The sequence below is a fragment of the Triturus cristatus genome, chromosome 1_2 (genome assembly GCF_964204655.1).
Source record: "Triturus cristatus chromosome 1_2, aTriCri1.1, whole genome shotgun sequence".
In the NCBI taxonomy this organism is placed as follows: domain Eukaryota; kingdom Metazoa; phylum Chordata; class Amphibia; order Caudata; family Salamandridae; genus Triturus; species Triturus cristatus.
The window spans coordinates 589,228,551-589,248,905 of record NC_140580.1 but is presented as its reverse complement, the minus strand read 5'-3'; the positions used below and the strand labels follow the sequence as shown (position 1 = coordinate 589,248,905).

Sequence of the window (20,355 nt, the reverse complement as noted above, 5' to 3'; positions counted from 1 at the left end):
AATGCCACAAATGGAATATTCCAAATTGTTAAAACATTTCTCCAGTCAAAAGCCAGCACCGTAAAGATCACTCCCTCCAAAAAGCTCTATGACAATATCTCAACTGTTTTTGAAGAGAAAGTGGTAAAAATATAAGTCTTTGGCCAACTCGACCACCACTAAACCACATGGCAGTTATCACAGTACGCAACACCAAGGGCAACTATTCTGACATCAGGAATGCCGATTTCCTAATTGCGATTATATGCGAATCGCAATTGGGAAATTGGTATTCCCAATGGGAAAAACCTTTTATTTCTAAATTGAGATTCCTAGTAGGTCGCAAATCTACCTATCTCATGAATAATATTGAGGTAGGTCGCAATTTGCAAACCATTAGAAATCGCAACCATCACAGGGATGGTGGCCTGCTAAGGTCAGCAGACCACCATGTCTGTGATTGGTTTTTAATAAAGCAATCTTTTTTCTTTTAAATGCAGCCTGTTTCTTTAAAGAAAAACGGGATGAGTTCAAAAAAAGAAAGAACTTTGAAGTTTCATTTTTTAAGAGTAGGCTGTACTCCTAAAAACATTTTCTCAACATTCTCAAAGGGGAAGGGGTTCCCAATGTTCCCATTTACGAATGGGTTACCACCACTTTTAAAATGGTGGTAAAGTATTACTGTTTTACGACTGGAATTCAGTCGCAAAACATTAATACATACCATACCGATACGGAACTTGGAAGGGACATCCAAAACACGCCCCTTCTCAATACTGAATTGCCAATGCAAATTGCGATTCAGTAACAAGTTACCAAATCACATTTTGCATTTTGTACATTGTACATTTGAAAAAGCATTTTCCCAGTGGCAAGTGACTTGATTCTGCGAATCGGGCGTTTGTGACTGAAAAGTTCATTGAGATTTCTCTGGATGGTTGGAGGCAGGCTAGTCTTATTTGTAAATCGGGCTCTCCTAGTGACCCTTGCCCTCCTGCTTTTTTAGCCTTAGGGGTAGACACAATCAATAAAGTGCTAAATCAATTATTTAATACATCTCTTGTGACCACAACTGTTTCAAACATCTGGAAAGAAGCAACCGTGATACCTTTATTTAAAAAAAACCCGCAGCTGACCCAGCCTACTCCGCCAACTTTAGGCCCATCTCACTTTTGCCAGCCACCTCAAAAATGCTGGAAAAGCTAGTTACCACCCAACTTTTTGAAAACTTTGAACTGCTACATCCCACTCAACCCTGCTTTTTACCGAGATACAGCACTGAAACAGCTGTGTTAGAGGAGTCTCAATCGATCAAGAACCTATTTGATCAACGCCAGTCGGACGCTTTGATTTTGTTAGACCCATCAGTGGCATTTGACAATTTCTCTTCATATACTTCTTCAGCTTCCGCAGTTGGTGGAGATTGATGAAGGTGGTTCAACTCTGCAATGGATTCACTCATTTTTCATAGATAGAGAGCAAGTGGTATCTCTCAAACCCTTTATATAGCCACCAAAAGCACTTTATTATGCTGTCCTGCAGGGTTCTGCTTTGCGCCCTAAGCTCTTTAATATGTACATTTGCCCCACTTTCACCCACTATCGAATCCTACGGCATTAAGGTGATCTTGTATGCTGACTGTTAGAGCTGCCGCGAACACACAGATGCAGCCGTGGCCCAAAGGAGAGCTCTTGAGCAGGACACAGTCTCGTTCTTCTGACCCTGTCCTGTGCGTCAGGTGGATACACCCACTCTGGAAGACTGCAAACCTCGCAGTCTCAATGTTCAGGCGTTGCTAAGACAAAAGCCGTGCTAAGAGGCCACCAACTTGCCTGCTTTTCTTTACGTACCTGCAATACCTACCAGGACTGTTGAACTCTGCTGAAACCCTTGCCTGCAGAAACCTCGTCCTGCTGAATACCACGTTCAGGTCGCGGGCTATGTGATTTGAAGACCTTGCAGATGCCCTAGTTCTGCTCAACTACATGAGAGTTTGCAGCGGTTGTCCAATGTCTTGCACTCTTACTCCGAAGCAAACCACCTGGAAGTCAATTTAAGGAAAACTAAGATCCTCATCTTGGGCAGCAACAATTAATAAGATGGGCAGCTGGCATTTTAATATCAAAAAGATCGGCAATCAATCAATCAGAACATTTGTAAAGCGCACTACACACCTGTGAGGGTCTCGAGGCGCAGGGGTGGGGATGATGCTACTGCTTGAATAGCCAGGTCTTGAGTAGTCTTCTGAAGGCTAGCAGGTCCTCGGTCTGCCGTAGGAGGATGGGGAGGGTGTTCCAGGTCTTGGCGGCGAGGTGGGAGAACGATCTGCCACCGAAGGTCGCCCTACAAATGTGGGGGATGGTGGCGAGGTCGGCGGAGCGGAGCTGACGGTTGGGGGTGTAGAAGGTGAGTCATCTGTTCAGGTATGCTGGTCCGGTGTTGTGTTGTGGAGTGCCTTGTGTGCGTGGGTGAGGAGCTTGAAGGTGATCCTCTTGGGAGCTAGTGCAGGTCTCTCAGGTGCGGTGTGATGTGGCTGCGGTGAGGGATGTCGAGGATCAGGCGTGCAGAGGTGTTTTAAATACGTTGTAGTTGTTTCAGGAGTTTGGCTGAGGTTCCTGCGTAGAGGGCTTTTCCGTAGTCCAGCCTGCTGCTGATGAGGGCCTGGGTGACCGTTCTTCTTGTCTCAGTGGGGATCCACCTGTAGATCTTGCGGAGCATGCGGAGGGTGTTGAAGCAGGAGGACGAGACGGCATTGACCTGCTTTGTCATGGAGAGAGTAGAATCGAGGATGAACCCCAGGTTGCGTGCGTGGTAGGTGGGTGTTGGTGCTGTTCCCAGTGCGGTCGGCCACCAGGAGTCGTCCCAGGCTGAGGGGGTGGAGCTGAGGATGAGAACCTCTGTCTTGTCCGAGTTCAGCTTCAGAGGGCTGTTCTTCATCCACTCGGCGACGGCTTTCATTTCTTCGTGGAGGTTGGTTTTGGTGGTGAGGGGGTCTTTGGTGAGGGATAGGATCAGCTGGGTGTCGTCGGCATAGGAGATGATGTTGAGGTCATGTAGTCGGGCGACGTGGGCGAGCGGTGCCATGTAGATGTTGAACAGCGTCGGACTGAGGGATGAGCCCTGGGGTATGCCGCAGATGATCTCGGTGGCTTTGGAGCGGAAAGAGGGGAGGCGGACGCTCTGGGTTCTGCCGGAGAGGATGGAGGTGGTCCAGTGCAGAGCCTTGTCTTGGATCCTAGTGTTGTGGAGGCATGTGCGTAGGGTGTGGTGGCAGACAGTGTCGAAGGCAGCTGACAGGTCCAGGAGGATGAGGGCTGCGGTTTCACAGTTGTCCAGCAGGGCCCTGATGTCATCGGTGGCGGCGATGAGGGCAGTTTCGGTGCTGTGGTTGCTGCGGAACCCGGACTGGGACGGGTCCAGGATGCTGTTCTCCTCGAGGTAGCGGTCAGTTGTCGGTTGATGGTCTTCTTGATGACCTTCGCCGGGAACGGGAGCAGGGAGATGGGCCGGAAGTTCTTGAGGTCCTTGGGGTCAACCTTGTTTTTTTTTAGTAAGGCGTTGACCTCGGCGGGCTTCCAGCTCTCCAGGAAGGTCGCTGTTTCGAAGGAGATGTTGAGGCTTTCCGGAAGTGGGGTGCGATGGTGGTGCTGGCTTTGTTGAAGATGTGGTGTGGGCATGGGTCTGACGGAGATCCGGAGTGGATGGTGTTCATGATTTTGATGGTGTCGTAGTCGCTTATGTTGGTCCAGGACAGCAGGGGATCGGTATGGATGGTGGCCGTGGGGACTGAGGTCTCAGTGGTTGTCGGGGTGGTCGTGACGTTGAAGCTGTTGTGGATGTCTGCGATCTTGCGATGGACAAAGGTGGCAAGGGAGTCGCACAGGTCTTGCGAAGGTGGAATGCCGTTGGTGTTGAAGCTGAGCTTGGAGAGTTCCTTCACAATGTTGAAGAGCTCTTTGCTGTTGTGTGCCTTGTCGTCTAGGCGGCCTTTGAAGGAGGCCCTTTTGGCGGATCTGATGAGGTGATGGTGTCTGCGGGTGGCGTTCTTGTGGGCTGCGTAGCTGTCCGGTGTCGGTTCACGGTGCCATTTCTTCTCTAGTTTTCTGCATGTTTTCTTGGAGGCCTGGAGGTTCTCGTTGAACCAGCTGGCTTTCTTGCTGGTGTGCCTGTTGGAGGATTTCTTGATCGGGGCGAGGGTGTTGGCGCAGTCGTCGATCCACTGTCTGAGGTTGCGGGCGGCGGTGTCGGGGTCGTTGGGGTCAGTGGGTGGGCTCCGGGCGAGGGTGGTGGTTAGTTGGTCCTCGGTGACTTTGCTCCAGCAACGGCGGGGCATCTGTTGGGTGCGGTGGTGAGTGGTGGGTTTCCGGAAGGTGAAGTGAATGCAGCAGTGGTCGTTCCAGTCGGGGGTGTGGCTGAAGGAGACGTGGGAGCTTGCAGAGAAGATGGGGTCAAGCGTGTGGCCGGCGGAGTGGGTGGGTGTTGTGACGAGCTGCCTGAGTCCGAGGTTGTCGATCAGGGTGGTGGAGTTGGTGTCGTTGTTGTTCTCGAGGTGGAAGTTCAGGTCCCAGAGGAGGATGTAGTCTGTGGAGGCGAGGGCGTGTGTGCTGACGAAGTCGGCGATGGAGTCGCTGAACTGTGGCCAGGGTCCGGGGGGTCTATAGACGAGGGTACCTCTGGGGGTGGTGTTGGGATCGGTGTGGATCATGAAGTGCAGGTATTCGGTGGTGCTGAGAGTGTCGTCGGTGTTGGTCGAGACTCTGAGAATGTTCCTGTGGACGATGGCGATTCCTCCTCCTGTTCCATTGGGGCGGTCCCTGCGGGTGATCTTGTAGCCGTCCAGGATGTCTATGGCATTGTCGGGTGCCGAGGAGGGGTTCAGCCAGGTCTCCGTCAGGAAGGCGACGTCTGGGGAGGTTGAGTCGAGTAGGTCCCAGAGTTCAACTGCGTGTTTGCGGGCAGAGCGGGTGTTAAGAAGAATGCATCAGAGGTGGTTGCATTCTTTCCCGGTGGGAGGGTTGGCGGGACGGGTGCTGGTGAAGCTGCAGTTCTGGCACGAGTAGGGTCCATGGGTGCTCTTCAGGGCGGCCAGGAAGCAGGTGTGTGATCGTCCAGTGTTGAGTGCGTGGAGGGTGCTGGCATCGTAGCGAAGACGGGCGTCGTGGCGTTCGCGGGGCTAGGGGTCTGGCACTGGGCCCGGTCCAGGTGCGGACGGGAGCAGACGGGCTTGACTTAGGCGTGCATTCGGCGTGCCAGCGGCGTGAGCAGCAGTCGCCATTTGAAGGGGAGGGGGGAGAGACGAACAGCTGGGAGGCGGGGCGGGAGGGGAGGGGTCAGGGATAGCGGCGAGAACGGCGGGTAAATACGAGGGGGAGCAGAAGGGAAACAAGAAGAGTACAGTAGCAGACAGGGAGTTAAAATAAAATAACCAGAACAGAAGCAGATAACAAAAGATAACAGAGGGCAATACCAGGCAGGAGACCAGCAGAGAGCGAGGGCAGCACCGGGCAAAAGCAGTGATCACGCGGTGATCGGCCCTCAGGGAGAGGAGACCAGGGCAGGCTCGAACCCTGCACAGGAGGGCTGGCTGGGCGCGAGGTGGCGCAGAGCACCGCTGAGCTGCTGGGGAGCTGATGGGGGGAGCGAGATCCTTGGACCAAAGAACAGACAAACAAATTCCTTGGAGTTACAATTGGCACATGGTGCTCCTTTGTCCACCATATTGAGGCTGTAGCAACAAAGGCCCTGGCAGCTCCTGTTCTCCTTCTCAAAACTGTCCAGCTCATTTTGGGGGATGAGACTCAATCCAATTGTGAAATTAATGAGGGCTAAAATCATCACATCTTTGGTCTATGGCAGCGAGATCCTGCTGGGGAGGGATGGTAAGCTTCTAAATAATTTTGTCACCACGATTTCCAAGGCCACTCTTTGCTTGCCGAGATTTTCATCAGCCTCGCCGATTCGATTGGAAGTAGGCCTTCTTCATCAATGGGTGGCACAGGCAGGTGCCTTATTAAATATTTTCCACAAACTCCCACTGGCCAGAGAAGTAAATTTGGAGGCCCTAATGTGGAATAAAATTCAATCAGGTGGTGCCAGCACTGCCTGTACTTCGAGAAATGTTGCGATCATCTGAACCCAGAGAGCTCTGGACATCACACGAATCCCCAAATGCATTCAAGCAAAGCATCAGAAGGCGAGTACGGCTTCTCTCACGCCAGTTTAACATGGATATTCTGTCAAAGCGTAGGCACTCTTGGGCAGTTATTAATTATTACCAGCTGTAGCATCAACAACATTATCTTGCCTGCGCGTACTCCAAATATAAACAAGCATTGGCATAGCCAATAGGTCTCGCCTTTGGGACCTTATAAGTGTTTAGCCATGCAGTACATTATCCCCCACTGGCATGCCCACACACTCTTAACATCTTCGAATAATCGTACAAGTTGTTTTTTTCTTTTTTTAAAGTCGATATGAAACAAGAAATGTTAAAAAGTGTAACTATTGCTTATTATTAGTTGCCATTTTTAGTTTCATTTTCTCCTTCGCACCTCTCTGCTACCGTGCAATAGGTGATTATTTTGCTGTTTTTTGAGAGAATGCCACATTTGTGCAGTGTCCCTGCGGCTCACTTCTTGCCAGCTCTCACCGTGCTGGATGTCAAATCCAAAGTTGACCAGAGAAGAAGGCAGTTTACGGAACCTATGTACAAGAGCGGGTGGCACTCGGCAATATATTCAAAATAATAATGCAAGCGGCCACTTTCAGATTCCACATGCCCTAAATGACAAAACCTTACTCTTCACTCACTCTTGCTGCAGCCCCAGCTCCCATTGAGTCTGTTGTCATATTGCATTTATTATTCGCCTCAAATGCGTTGCACGTTATGTGTAAGGAAAACTTCGGCTGATTGAAGCCTCATATAGCAAGCAAATTCCCGACTTTAAATTCCCGCGTTCAAACTTGGAGTTACAGTGCGATACTTCGAGCGTGGTAATTTGACTCTGTTTCAGTGCGTGTTTTACAGGCCAGCAGGAGTGGATGTTCATTACATATACCGGTGTCATTTCACCTGCTTAGAACTGCCATGATTGCGTTACACTGAGAGCCATCGCCAGGCTCTTCCCAGCGACACTCGGTGCTGGCCTGATGTCCAATCCGACAAGTGAGTATATTTTTATGGCTTTACTTCTTTTGTTCATAGAAGTCCACGGACCCGAAAGTGTAAAAAACAAATTAAAAAAAAACTTGATAAAGATATTGGTGACTGGATGTACCAACCACTGATGCTTCAAACTCCGGTAGCTGGATAAACCAACCCTTCAGTGCCTGGACCAACAACCTCCAGTGCCAGAGGCTGCAGCCACCGGCACTTGAACCAGCCAGACTACCTCCAGTGCCACAGGCTGCAGCCACCAGCACTTGAACCAGCCAGCCTACCTCCAGAGGCTGCAGCCACCGGCACTTTAACCAGCCAGCCTACCTCCAGTGCCTGGAGGCTCTGACTTTTATTTGGAGGAGATACCATTCTAGTGTTGCTCCTGCCTCTGGATAGGGATTTACACCTGCCCCTCATGTTGTTTTCTCTCCCACTGTTTCCAGGCTGTGAACACTCACAAAACACACAAGCATGGGGTATTCACCCACTGTGCAAGACACTTCTGGCCTGAATCATTAAATTAATGCCCCCGAGAGCGGATTTACTCTCACGAAATATTACACCAAGGTGGCTTAATTTCACTTGGCACTAACATTAATTGAGTATAAATTGATATTTTGCAAATACAAAACGTGAATTTATATTCGCATGATATTATCTGTGCATTTACTCAGAACTTAAGATGTGCAAATGGGCACCGCTACTGCGAGGTATGGTTCCTTGAAACTATAACTCAAATTAAGGAACTTCTTGAACATCCTGATCTAAGTTTGTAGGAAAAAGAACATTTCCCCTAATGGTTCTGAGCTGTGGTATGGCCGACCCTTCATTAGAGTGTTACGAAAGGGAAAACTAGCAAATGGTAATAAGCAAAAATAAATATTTTGGAAAATAACACTTTTATGTGTATATTTTACTTCCTGCGAAGCTGTGAGCAGGGAGGGGTGGGGGCAGCGCCCCTGAACTCTGATCTTTCAGTTTCTCTTGGTTGTACTTTCACGGGTGCTTGGTCAGTCGATTTTCCGTGCCGATGTCTTCTGTTCTATGCACTTTTACTTTTAGTTTCACTCTCCCCTCGAATCGTACCCCCCTGCCACCCTCCCCACACACACAAAAAAATGGATAAATTCGGAGCAGGAGTATTTTTTTCAGAACTGTTAATTTTCATCTTTCTCCTGCTGCATTGTGTAACTGTCAGTGCTGTAAATCCAATATTGAAAAGGAAACGGTTCAATAGGTTTGTTGTTAGTTCATGTCTTTATATGTTAAAACAAATGTTAGTGACCTTGTAAAGGGACGCTAGTAGAGCGTCGTGGTGAAAAATTATGTTTTAAGAAAATGTGCACAAAAGACAACCGTCTATTTTTCCAAGTTTAGGCAGTTGTCGAAGGGCGTAAGAAAGAGTTGGGCGCCATCTGCGTAAAGGGGACACCCAATACCTGGCCCTTTGCAAGTCCACACCCCTCAATAGTTCCTTTTACCCCATCCTTACCTGCCGTGCTCCTCCCAGCATTCAGTGCTGTGTCCGCGTGAACTAATAAGTGACGTCAAAACCGGGGCGTGCCAAGTGTGGATAGAACTACCCAGGCAAAGCCAAGGTGTGTGTTTAATGTGCTAACGCATGGAATGTTATCACATTGGAGTGAGAATGAGATACACAGGCGTGAAACAGCAGGAGGCAACAGAGTTAAAGGTCACTTGACAACTGCGTTGTCAAAACCCATATGGAAAAAAAGCCCTAAAAACAGAAGGAACCTGCCCAGATGGCAGATCTCGGACAGGAGGCATCTTCGAAATCCATGAGGTGGGGTGACTTGTATTATTAGTCCCTCAAGATTTATTTACCCACAACGCACCCGGGGAAGCACCAATGTTTACAATACAGCACCTTCAGGAGTTCAAGAGTTACTCAAAACTAATTAGGAGAACGGGTGGCGTGCCTGAATCCATGGGAAGGTACAGATGCAAACAAGCTGCATACACGAAGCGGCAGCTTAGTTGCCATGATGAAAAAATGCAAACAAAATGGCGTCGGACTGTCCACAGTCCTGATGAGCACGCGCATGCTGTCTGCTATGGACAAATGGCAAGAGCAGCTATGTTTGTCCATGTAGACATGTGCACGAAAGCCCTCGCCAGAATCGATTACAAAAGGTACTTGCAATAGCGAGACCTAAAAGCTAAAGTTTATGGCTCTGAGGCTAGTGGACTGTCCATTTCAGAAACATCTAGCTTCGGAAACAATACCATGCAGGGGTTGCAATGCATAAAAGGAATCTTTCCAACATACCGTTTGCAGCTGCCCTGCTCAGTTATAGGAACGGAAAGAACGCCTAAGGCCAGAATGGTACAAACTGGGCATTCGTACTTGCTGGTAGGCCATCATTAACGCACTCGACCCATATGAAACCACTATGAACATCCTGCTGATCAGGTTTGTGGCCTTATCTGTTAATAAACTAAGCAGGGAGGACTAAACCGGTGGTGTGGCGTTAGCCACAAGTTCAAACATCCCACACAATGGTCCATCAGCTCTACAGCACATGGAGGCAAACTTGTCCAGTTAAACGATCTAAGAACAGAAGGGCTGCCTGGAAGGAACATCCAGCCTGCAGTGCCATGGAGGTGGGGAACATCGTTTACAACGCGGGGATTACATCGCGATGCCATTACATCGCGGTTTTTACACCGCAAGTCGTTACAACGACTTGCGCTAGATGGCGCTCTAGGACAAGGAATAGTATAATTTACTATCCAACACCTTCCCTACTGTACGTAGACTGGAGTTGGAATAGTAAATTATACTACTCCTAAGTCCAGCGCCCTCCAACGCAAGTCGTTGTAATGACTTGCGTTGTAAAAACCGCGATGTAATGTACCGCGATGTAAATGTATGCGTTGTAACGTCATACATCCCATGGAGGTGCCTGGTAGCCTGAGGACCTCGCAATATGAAAGGATCTTGAACTTTGCTTAACCCTGCTCTGCTGAGTCTGCTCCTCTGCACTGATGTTATATATATTTTTTCTTTTACAGTGGAACTTGTTTATAAAATACCCATGTTAAAGTGTTATGTGAAAGTTCTGTGTAGCACATCCGGCATTTTTAAGTATTTAAGGCACACTGAGCCAAAATATGATTCCATTTTAAAGGGAATAACTGGCCCTCGCAACCATCTCCTATTGAAAAAAGTCTGCTGCTATTTTGCACTTATTATCTATCGAAAATGTCTGTCCCTACTTTGCAGGTTGTAATTTTGTACAGCTCTGCCTCTTTGAGTTAGTTCTCTTCTTTTCCTTTATAGATAACACTTTCTCTTTTTTCCCTTAATCTAACCATTGAACTTGGAGTTGGTTTCAAGGTGGCTTTGTACCGGAGCCTTACTGTAGAAGTACAATTGGTCGATTAACTATGGAGCTCTACAGATACATCTGAATGCTTCATAGTTCTTGTCATTTGAATGCATCGTTTATCTGGGTTTACTTTGTAATGGTTTTAAGTAACCAAATAATAAAAGCCGTCAGCATGGTCTTTGAATCTTCATCCTTGACTCTAGACTCTCAGGGAGCTCTGAGATTGGCATTTACTTTCTGCCACTTTACTGCTCCTTAGAAGTCCCTTGGCACCCTAAAAAGGGAAGCAAATACCCTTACCGACAGAAGGACTGTTGCCACAAATTAGGCAAGTACATGCATAAAGTTTGTGGGTAGCAGTACTTACCTTAATAAATGCCAGTGATTGGGAGTCATTCCTTCTGAAGTTTTCTGAAATTCCTAAAAACAAAGGAAAGCGACTCTGTGAATAGTTTATCAAAACATTAATGTTTGTATTCAATACTTTGGTCCTGAGAGTTTGTATGGAACATTCTGGAAGTCTTATATGGACTCTTTCCTTGAGTTTATTTCGAGGAAGATATATAGGAATGATGTGATAATTCCTGGATATTCATATATGATATTGGTCCTTACACTTTATCAGATCTATTTAGTAATGGCATAATGGATAACTAACATCAGTATTGACATCTCAAGTAACATTTCTGATTACATCATCTATGAAACTGCTATGAGACTAAACTGTAAAACATTTTTAAAAAGGTCCCTATAGCTATATGCAGCAGGAGTGGACTGTAGAGGGAATCGTCCAGTTATGGAGGCTTGGGTGCATGAGGCTAAACCCTGCTTCACAACGTCTTTGGCGAGCTTACTGCAGGTTGGTCACTTACGGAGGGTTGGCCGCAAGGTCTGGCTGAAGGCCAGGACTTGGGGCCTTCCCTTGCTGCACTTGCCCAAATGTCACATGTGTGGTATGGGATGGCCAAACATGGAGGATTGAGCTCAGGGCATAGCTGTAGGTCAGGTTTGGTGGCCAGCCTCATTGTGCACAGCTGACCAAAATGTGCATCTGGAGTTGACCGCCTGTGAGAGGTTGGCCATAGGGCCTGATCAAAGGCTAGCCCCTGTGGCCAACCCCGATGCACACAGTGTGTTGGCCTCACACCTGGTGTCAAGGCTAGCTTCCACTGTGTATAGTCAAAGGCAGACTATAAGTATCTCAGGATGCTGTTGTCAATAATGTCATTTGCGACGTGAGGAAATATGAATTTTGTGATCAGTTATGTCCCCTATCGTAGACCCCAACGGCTCCATGTGCATGCTATAAGTACATGTATGTTCCCTCCAGTTCCAGTTATGAAGACGCAAATACATGTGCGTCCACCGTCAACATGTCCTCTTTCAGATCCGCCATGAATGGGTCAGATATTCCATTCCTAAGTATGAAAGGCCACCGACTTTATGTGGTTCACTTTCCACATTTTTCAGATTCAGGCGAGTAGGCCCTGAATTCTGCCATCAAGCCTTTTCCTGCCTTCTGCCTCCGAGAGCTCCAGTCTGAGCCCGCATCTGTATCCATGAACTTTGTCCTACTCCCTGCGCGGCTAACGGTGCCTGATCCAGCCTGTTGCCTGCCAAAAACTGTATTTCACCTTCAAGATTATCTGCTCCGCTCCTCATCCGATGCATTCCTGTCTAGTAGTTTAGGTAAACATTCTTCCAGCTACCGTGCTAAGGGCCAGGCCTCGCTGTCCTCATGCAAGTAATTCATAGCCCCTGTTACCATGGAAGATTCCTGCCCCCTCGCATCTCATGTAGACACTTAGACGCTTGTACACGCACTAACAGTCAGTATAGAATAGATTCTATCCTAGAGACCTTTCCTTTTGGATAACACAGTTCTTTAAACATAGGATATTAGATATGATTTGGGATTAGGTTGACATGACCCCCCAGACTTCTGTCTCCACATGTAGAGCTAAATGTCAAGTCCCCTTCACCCTCTAGTTGCACGTCAATCACACGTCATGCGGCTGCGCGCGCATCTCTGCCAAATATTTCTGCTGACATTGCAGGATTCTCTTATGGATCCACCCACTTGTGACATCATGTATAATGACGTTTTCTAAGTTACGCCTATATGTCCGCCTTTTTTAGTCACGTATGCCTATTTTATCTGTATTATCAGCTGTTACGCCTCTTGCATCTGTCTTAATGTAATGCTTTCCATATAAATACCATTACCTGTCAATAATGTATTGCCTTCCTTCCTGAACTTTCGTGGTGATGGAATTTGAAGCCTGCAATTCGAATTGTATTTCCTTTGTAGAGGAATAAAGCCTTTTAGAACCTCTAATACCACGGATTCTGCCTCTTATATTTACTGAGTTATTCTTACTAGACTTTACCGCATAAAAAATAGTACCGGTAATGAAATATTTACCACATAAATTGGCGCCCGAACAGGGACACTTTCTCATCTCACGCGCCGGAGGTGCGTTGCAGGCCCGGTCTCCTGCCACAGCTGAACGGACAAAAACGCGTACCTGCAGGATTTCCTGTATCTCCCTCCGGCCAAGCGGGGGCGACTGAGGCTGCGATCAACACCCAGACGAGGCGGTGAGAAGTGCGAAGTATCCCGACCAGAGCCTAGCTGAGAGAGCAAGATCCGAGGTATACAGAGGCCCACCAGGTTCCGAAGTTCCGAGTCCAGTCGAGTCGAGTCCAGTCCGGTCCAGTTTCAGTTCCGTTCCGAGGCCTTCCGTTCCGAGCTACCCGGTGAGTACCATTGCCGGGGAGGCATTTAACGTGCACATAGTCTGTGCCGGTCAAGACGGGTTTGGGTACACAAATCCGGTCTGCACTGTTTCAGCAGTGTATCTGTACTGTTTAGCAGTATATCTAGTATGTCTTGCATATAAATAAGTATTATCTAGTGTCAGTATTATGTCAGTAACTAGTTTTCTATTAGTTATCATCGTTCATTAAATGTTAAATGTTAAATGTTTTAATACGTTCTATACATTGTGGTGTGAATGACTGTTCATTATTGTGTTTATTGTATTAAGTGTGTTCAAGATTAAGTAACCCGATCTAAAAAATGCCGCTCTTTTCGAAATTAAGACAGATCAAAACTAGAAAAGGTATACTCGAAGAAGCTGTTCCCATTCCACCTAGGGATACCCCAGGATACTTTATGTATCATAAGCATGGCCTAGATGCCGTATTATTTCTTGATTTATGGGTGGACTACACCAAGGATTTGCCAGAAAATCAGAGATGGCCCGCAGCGGGGACCTGGGATGCAGATTGCATCATGAGAGTAGAAGAAGAATTATGGAAAAAGAAAGCCAGACAGTCACAGAAAGATGCCATTGAATTATGGCGTAAAGAATCATATAGACGTACAGAAAAAGCGCTCAGACAGGAAGAGAAAGGTAGGGAGAATTCAAATAAAACCCGAGAAAATCTATTAATTGAGGAAGGTACCCGAGTAAAATCAGAACAAGTAGATAGACAAAGAAACACTCTTATGAATGGTATGTATCCTCTTCTGGCCGAAGGGTTACCTAAGGCTACCCCGGAAATACCAAAAGACTTGACTCCTCCATTGCTCCCGATAAAAGCGCATCCCAAAACACATCCTAAAACAGCAAAGGACGTTTTCCTTTCCTCCTATTTAGATGACGTAGCTCCCGAGTATGCTAATTCCACCCCACACACACCGCTTGCCGATGGTGTTCAACACCAAGAGCATCCGTCTGTATCCCCGCAACAACAAACTCCTACACAAGTTCCCACAGGTCCGTCCGTTTCTACTGTTTTTCCCACATCTACGATTTCTATCTTGCGTCCAACGAATCCTTTCTTGCCCAGCACTTCAGATGGTGCTACAGGAGGTACGACAGACATGTTTGCCACACCGCCGCGAAATAAACAGACCCTTAGAGATTTAGCACTCCAACGTACACCCCAACTAGCGACATCCGACATGTTTAAAGAACAGCTTGTGGATTGTAGATACGACCCAGTGCCAGGTAAACAGGACAGATTGCTCATATCATCACTACGTATACGACGAGCTACATTGTATTTAATGACGATACCAGGAATGGTTGAACACCTAGACAATATATATCACTTTGTCCAAACAGGGCGAGGTCCAGAGAGTATTAACGAAGCTATGGAATACCAGAAAGTGGATGTCCAAAGACAACTACTACGTTTTTTCATAAACTGCGTGATTAGGAACCAAGACAGACCTGGGGCAGATCATGATACCATACAAAAACTTGCCAAATGGGGTCAGAACATATCAGACGAGAAACATGATAAACAGGCGTGTATAATCGCCATGTATCGAAAGATCCGCAAGGAAGTAGAACGAATACATAAAGAAAGACGAGAAGCAGACAGAATTGAATCAGAGGAAGAGGAGGAGCAAGAATCAGAACAACTAGAAACGATAGCTTACGTAGGTAGAGGAAGACCCCATAATAATGCTAGAGGCTTTAATGATCCGATATGTCCGATACGTCCAGAATGTAGCAGACATTTTCAAACCCCTATGTTAAATACAAGATCCCCTGAACACCTATTCCAAGCCGCTGATAAATTACTCCGAGATCGAAGGGGGTACCATATGCTCGATTCCATGGACGAACAAGAATTAGCCAGGTCAGCAGTACAATGGGCTGACAGTCCCAGTAAATACAGTGATGATGCACTAGCACACACGTTTCTGAATCTTGCCCCATACGAACAGCGTTTAGCTAGTATATACATGATTCAACACCTCCTTATATTATATAAAAGCCAACACTCCGATCCTGGACCCTTACCTGACATATTGACAGAACTACTCACGAATACATGGAGAGGGTCAGGTACTGATTTGATTAAAGAAATTCTAGAATTCCGAAACCAGTATATAGCTTTCGTGTGTCCAGAACACGTTCCAGTTCCCATTATGGGAAGAAAAATGTATCATATAGATAGACAGAATCCCTTACGCGAAGTACACCCAATCAGAGGTGAAGGTAATAACTTTACACGCGTGTTTGTGTACACGCCTATAACTAAAATTGAATTATTAGAAATGAAGAAAGTAGTACCCAGCCATGACAAGGATCCAGCAGGTTTCCACCGTGAGATAAAGGACATGTTACTCATGGGAGAGTATACCTATCCCGACATTATGAAAATACTGAAAGTGTTAATGCCTGCCGGTGTTTACGAGAAACTCAAAGAAAAGGAATGGGAGGTGGGAGACCAAAAGATAGATTGGACAGCATTAGAAAACGAAGAAAAGGCCCGAGCTGCAGGAGCAGGGCTTGGGGAAAAGACTACAGCACTACCAGGATTACTAGTGCAGGTACTGCCACGTTTATTAACTACGAAAAAGGAGGACTGGGGTGCAATCTCAGCCTGTAAACAAAAACAAGATGAAGACACTAGTGATTTCTATTCCCGATTTGAAAAATGTTTTGGTATAGATAGTGGCATAAAAGCAAGTAGCGAGTCATATCCACATCTGTTTGTGACAAAATTAGTTGAAAATTCCCTGCCGCAAGTTAAGAATAGAGTATTGAAATTTGAGAGTACCTGGCAAGGTAACACCCCGTCACAGATGTTACAGATGTTACAATATCACCACAATAGAATTAGAGAAGAACAAGAACACGAACAGAGACGTATGAAAGATACAAAAATGAAAATGCTTGTTGCTCAGTCAGTTCCAGCTGATGGTCATCAAAAGGGTGATTCCGCAGGTCCAACGAAAGGGACATGCAACTATTGTAAACAACAAGGTCATTATATACACGATTGTCCAGTCCTGAAACATAATATTGCCACAGGTAGAACCCAGGAAAGACCACGTCCACCTAGACAGGATCAGAATCAACAACAAATCCCTCAGCATGCACAACCTAGGTCAGCTCCGCAACAACTAGCTCCGCAACAGGCAGCTCCACAACAGACCGTAGCACCACCACAAGCGCAGCCTATTGCTGCCACACAAGCAACAACGCAACAGATGTATCAGTATGCACAAGCAGATTATCCCGATTATCAGTGATACACATGAAATAGCCTAGAGAGGGAAGTTGGCTTACCCCTTATTGAGGTTCCTGTAGATCAAGAGGGACCTTATGTACATAGTGAACTACTAGGGGAAGACAGAAAGTTTTTACTTGATACAGGGGCAAGCAGAACAACTATACGACGCAGTGAAGTTCCAGGGGCACCCCTCTCAGGCTCACAGAATATTTCCCTTGGATTCTCAGGAAAACCTATAATTAATGACGTAACACAACCTCTTCCACTCACGGTTGGTCCATTGACACGTACTACAGATTTATTGCTTACTAAATCATGTCCAGAAAACTTGTTAGGTATAAAAACATTGAAAGCTCTAGGAGCTATAATATGTTGTTCTCCGGAAGGAGTACGACTATTTCTACGTGACTTTAAAGGTCACTACGTGTCCAGAGACATGGATCACCGGCTGCAGAATTTACCTACACATTTATGGGCACAAGGCCCCACTGATGTTGGTTGCATGAACATTACACCATATCGTGTCACACTAAAAACAGGAGTAGTACTACCACGAATGCGACAATACAAGTTACCACCAGATGCTGTTGTGGCTTTGCTGCAAATCATTGACGAGCTCATTGCACAAGGAGTGGTTGTCGAAACCGACTCCAATGTATGTAATTCCCCGATAATTCCGATTCTTAAAAGAACGGATCCAAAAGCACCACCAGTATATCGATTAGTTATTGATCTGCGCGAATTAAATAAATGTATTGTACCACAATACCCTGTGGTCCCAGATATCTCTTCATTACTAACAGCTATTGACTCAGAAGCAACGTTCTTCACTGTAATTGATCTCAAGAATGCTTTCTTTAGCGTCCCAATAGATCCGGAATGTCAATATCTGTTCGGATTCAGTTTAAATGGACGCAGTTTTAAATTCACACGCGCACCTCAAGGATTTACAGAAAGCCCCAGCATCTATAGCCAAGCACTGAAACGAGAACTTGACAGTATCCACATGCCAGTCAACACTGCCTTGCTTCAATATGTCGATGATCTGCTGATCACCGCCCGAAGCGAACCTGAATGTGAAACAGCGTCACTGACGGTTTTAAAATTTTTGGCTGACAAGGGGCACAAGGTGTCCCCTTCTAAGCTGCAATTCTGTGTCCAGCGAGTTGTTTACCTTGGGCACTCGCTGTCCAAGGAGGGAAGACAGCTTACACCTGATCGCATCCAGTTAATCGCTAACATGCCACCACCCAAGACACAAAAGGAGGTGCGGGCTTTTATAGGTCTCACTTCATACTGTAGGCAGTGGATCCCTCAATATGCATTTCTAGCAAAACCACTCATCCAGTTGACAACACAGGAGGCAGCCACATCGACTGTCCTCCCTTGGACACAAGAACATACATATGCCTTTGAAAGCTTAAAGAAAGCTTTATGTCAAGCACCTGTTTTAGCAACACCATGTTACAGTAAACAGTTTACACTCTTTGTTACAGAACGCGACGTTACTGCCTTGTCAGTACTCACTCAGGACCAAGCAGGATCACACAAACCATGTGCTTATTTCTCTAGTACATTAGATCCAGTAGCTCAGGCTCTTCCTGCGTGCCTGAAGTCAGTGGCAGCAACAGCTTTAGCAATCAGACAAAGCGATGCCATAGTGTTAGGACATCAATTGACAGTACAAGTACCACACGCAGTAGAGGTTCTCTTGAACCGCACACAAACACAACACTTGACTATAGCGAGACTCACCGGTTACGAATTGACATTGTTTCAGCCACACATAGAAATCAGACGTTGTAATACGTTAAATCCTGCCACACTTTTGCCAGTAAATGGAACAGATCCATTAGCACATGATTGTATTGAAGTCATTACTATCACGACGAAACCCAGACAAGACTTGACAGACATCCCTTTATCAGACCCAGACCTGACATTGTATGTAGATGGTTCATGTATGAGAACAAGTACAGGAGAGTTAGTGGCCGCGTATGCAGTCACAACAGACACTGAAGTCATTGAAACCAATTGTATTAACACTTTGTCAGCTCAAGCAGCAGAGCTCATCGCTCTGACACAAGCCTGTACTCAAGCCAAAGATAAGAAAGTCAACATATACACAGATTCACGTTATGCATTCGGAGTCGTCCATGACTTCGGCGTACTGTGGCGAGAGAGAGGTTATTTAACTTCTCACGGTGCCCACATCCAACACGGACCCCTCATTCAAGCCCTATTAGACGCGATTCATTTACCTACTGCAATATCGATTATGAAATGCAAAGCCCATACAAAAGTTACCGATATCATTTCTCAGGGTAATGACCTAGCTGACAGAACAGCTAAACAGACTGCTCAGAATCAGACTCACACAACTGACACGACAAAGACAATAGTTCCGACACCAACACATTGCATGACAGTTAAGGATCCCGCCCTTGATGTAATTGACATACAGACACATGCTACACCAGAAGAAATAAAGAAATGGACTGAATTAGGAGGGATCCAAACGGATCAAGGATGGATGACGAAGGAAAAATCTATATGGTTTCTTCCCGACTCCATGGTTCAAGTCATCATTAACACAATACATAGTCCAGCGCACCTAGGAGAAAAAGCTATGCTAGACAGTATTCAACACATTTGGTTCAACAAACACTTGCGAGCAGCAGCCAAACAGAAAGTACGTACCTGTATGATATGTTGTCAGTTTAATCCAGGTAAAAGCATCCCCGTAGAGCAGGGTGGATTTCAATCTCCCGATCATGCTTTTGAAGTCCTCCAGATGGATTATATCCAGATGGAACGATGTCGAGGATTCAAATATGTTCTCGTAGTTGTCTGTGCTCTTTCCCGTTGGACAGAAGCCTACCCGGTTTCAGATTACACTGCCCCGACTACTGCCAAACAGTTAGTTCGAGAATTCTTCCCACGGTACGGTTTACCACGTGTTGTCTACTCAGATAACGGCCAGCCATTCTCATCCGAACTAATGAAACACGTTTCCCTTTTGTTAGGCTACCAATGGAAATTCCACTGTGCCCGACATCCCGAGGCAGCAGGTCTCGTGGAACGCCATAATCAAACTCTGAAAATTAGATTGTCCAAAATATGTAGAGAAAAAGGTGTCGATTGGATAGTAGCCTTACCAGTTGCGCTCTTTTACATGAGAATGGTAGCACATTCTCGAACAGGGCTAGCCCCTTACGAGGTGATCTTCGGTAGACCACCAAATATGTGGGGGACGCCTATACCTCGCAAAATCACTGATGTTGACTGTAATATGCTGACAGATTACCTGGCTTCCTTGATGTCTGCACTACAATCTTGTCGTTCACAGGTAGCTGCAGCTTTTCCCGATAACACTGAGGTGAAGCCCCATGACGTGGTTCCAGGCGACCTGGTTCTGGTACGGAATTTCGACCGGAAGACCCAGCTGGAGCCTAGGTGGAAATCGCCAAAACTTGTTCTACTAACAACAAGGACAGCCGTGAAGATCGAGGGACGTAAAGGGTGGTTGCACTCGAGTCATATCAAGAAATTTTATGGACTACCGTCCAGTGTGAACACTCAGCCCTGCATTCCCTCACAGACAGACTCAAAGCTCCCCTTGGTTGAACCAACAAAAACTGAACTTTATAAACTGAAATTAAGGTCTCGCAAGTCAGACAATTTGATTGTTTAAGTCCTCTCCAAGGTGAATCGGTTGAATTTGTCTCTGACATGTATACTCTAGACCGGAATAGAGAAAGAAATCAACAGATGCAGCTTAAAAAGCATGCGTATTGTAAATCACTTCGTAGTCACTGCACA

General features: G+C 46.4%; 1 long non-coding RNA gene across 1 annotated transcript in view; it reads right to left on the bottom strand.

Annotated features, from left to right (window-relative positions):
* Positions 1-20,355, bottom strand: part of LOC146867697 (uncharacterized) — a 77,371-nt gene that overhangs the window by 36,419 nt on the left and 20,597 nt on the right. The window contains exon 2 of the long non-coding RNA XR_014962075.1: positions 10,859-10,911. This is a non-coding gene — a long non-coding RNA (uncharacterized LOC146867697). The remainder of the gene's footprint in view (positions 1-10,858; positions 10,912-20,355) is intronic.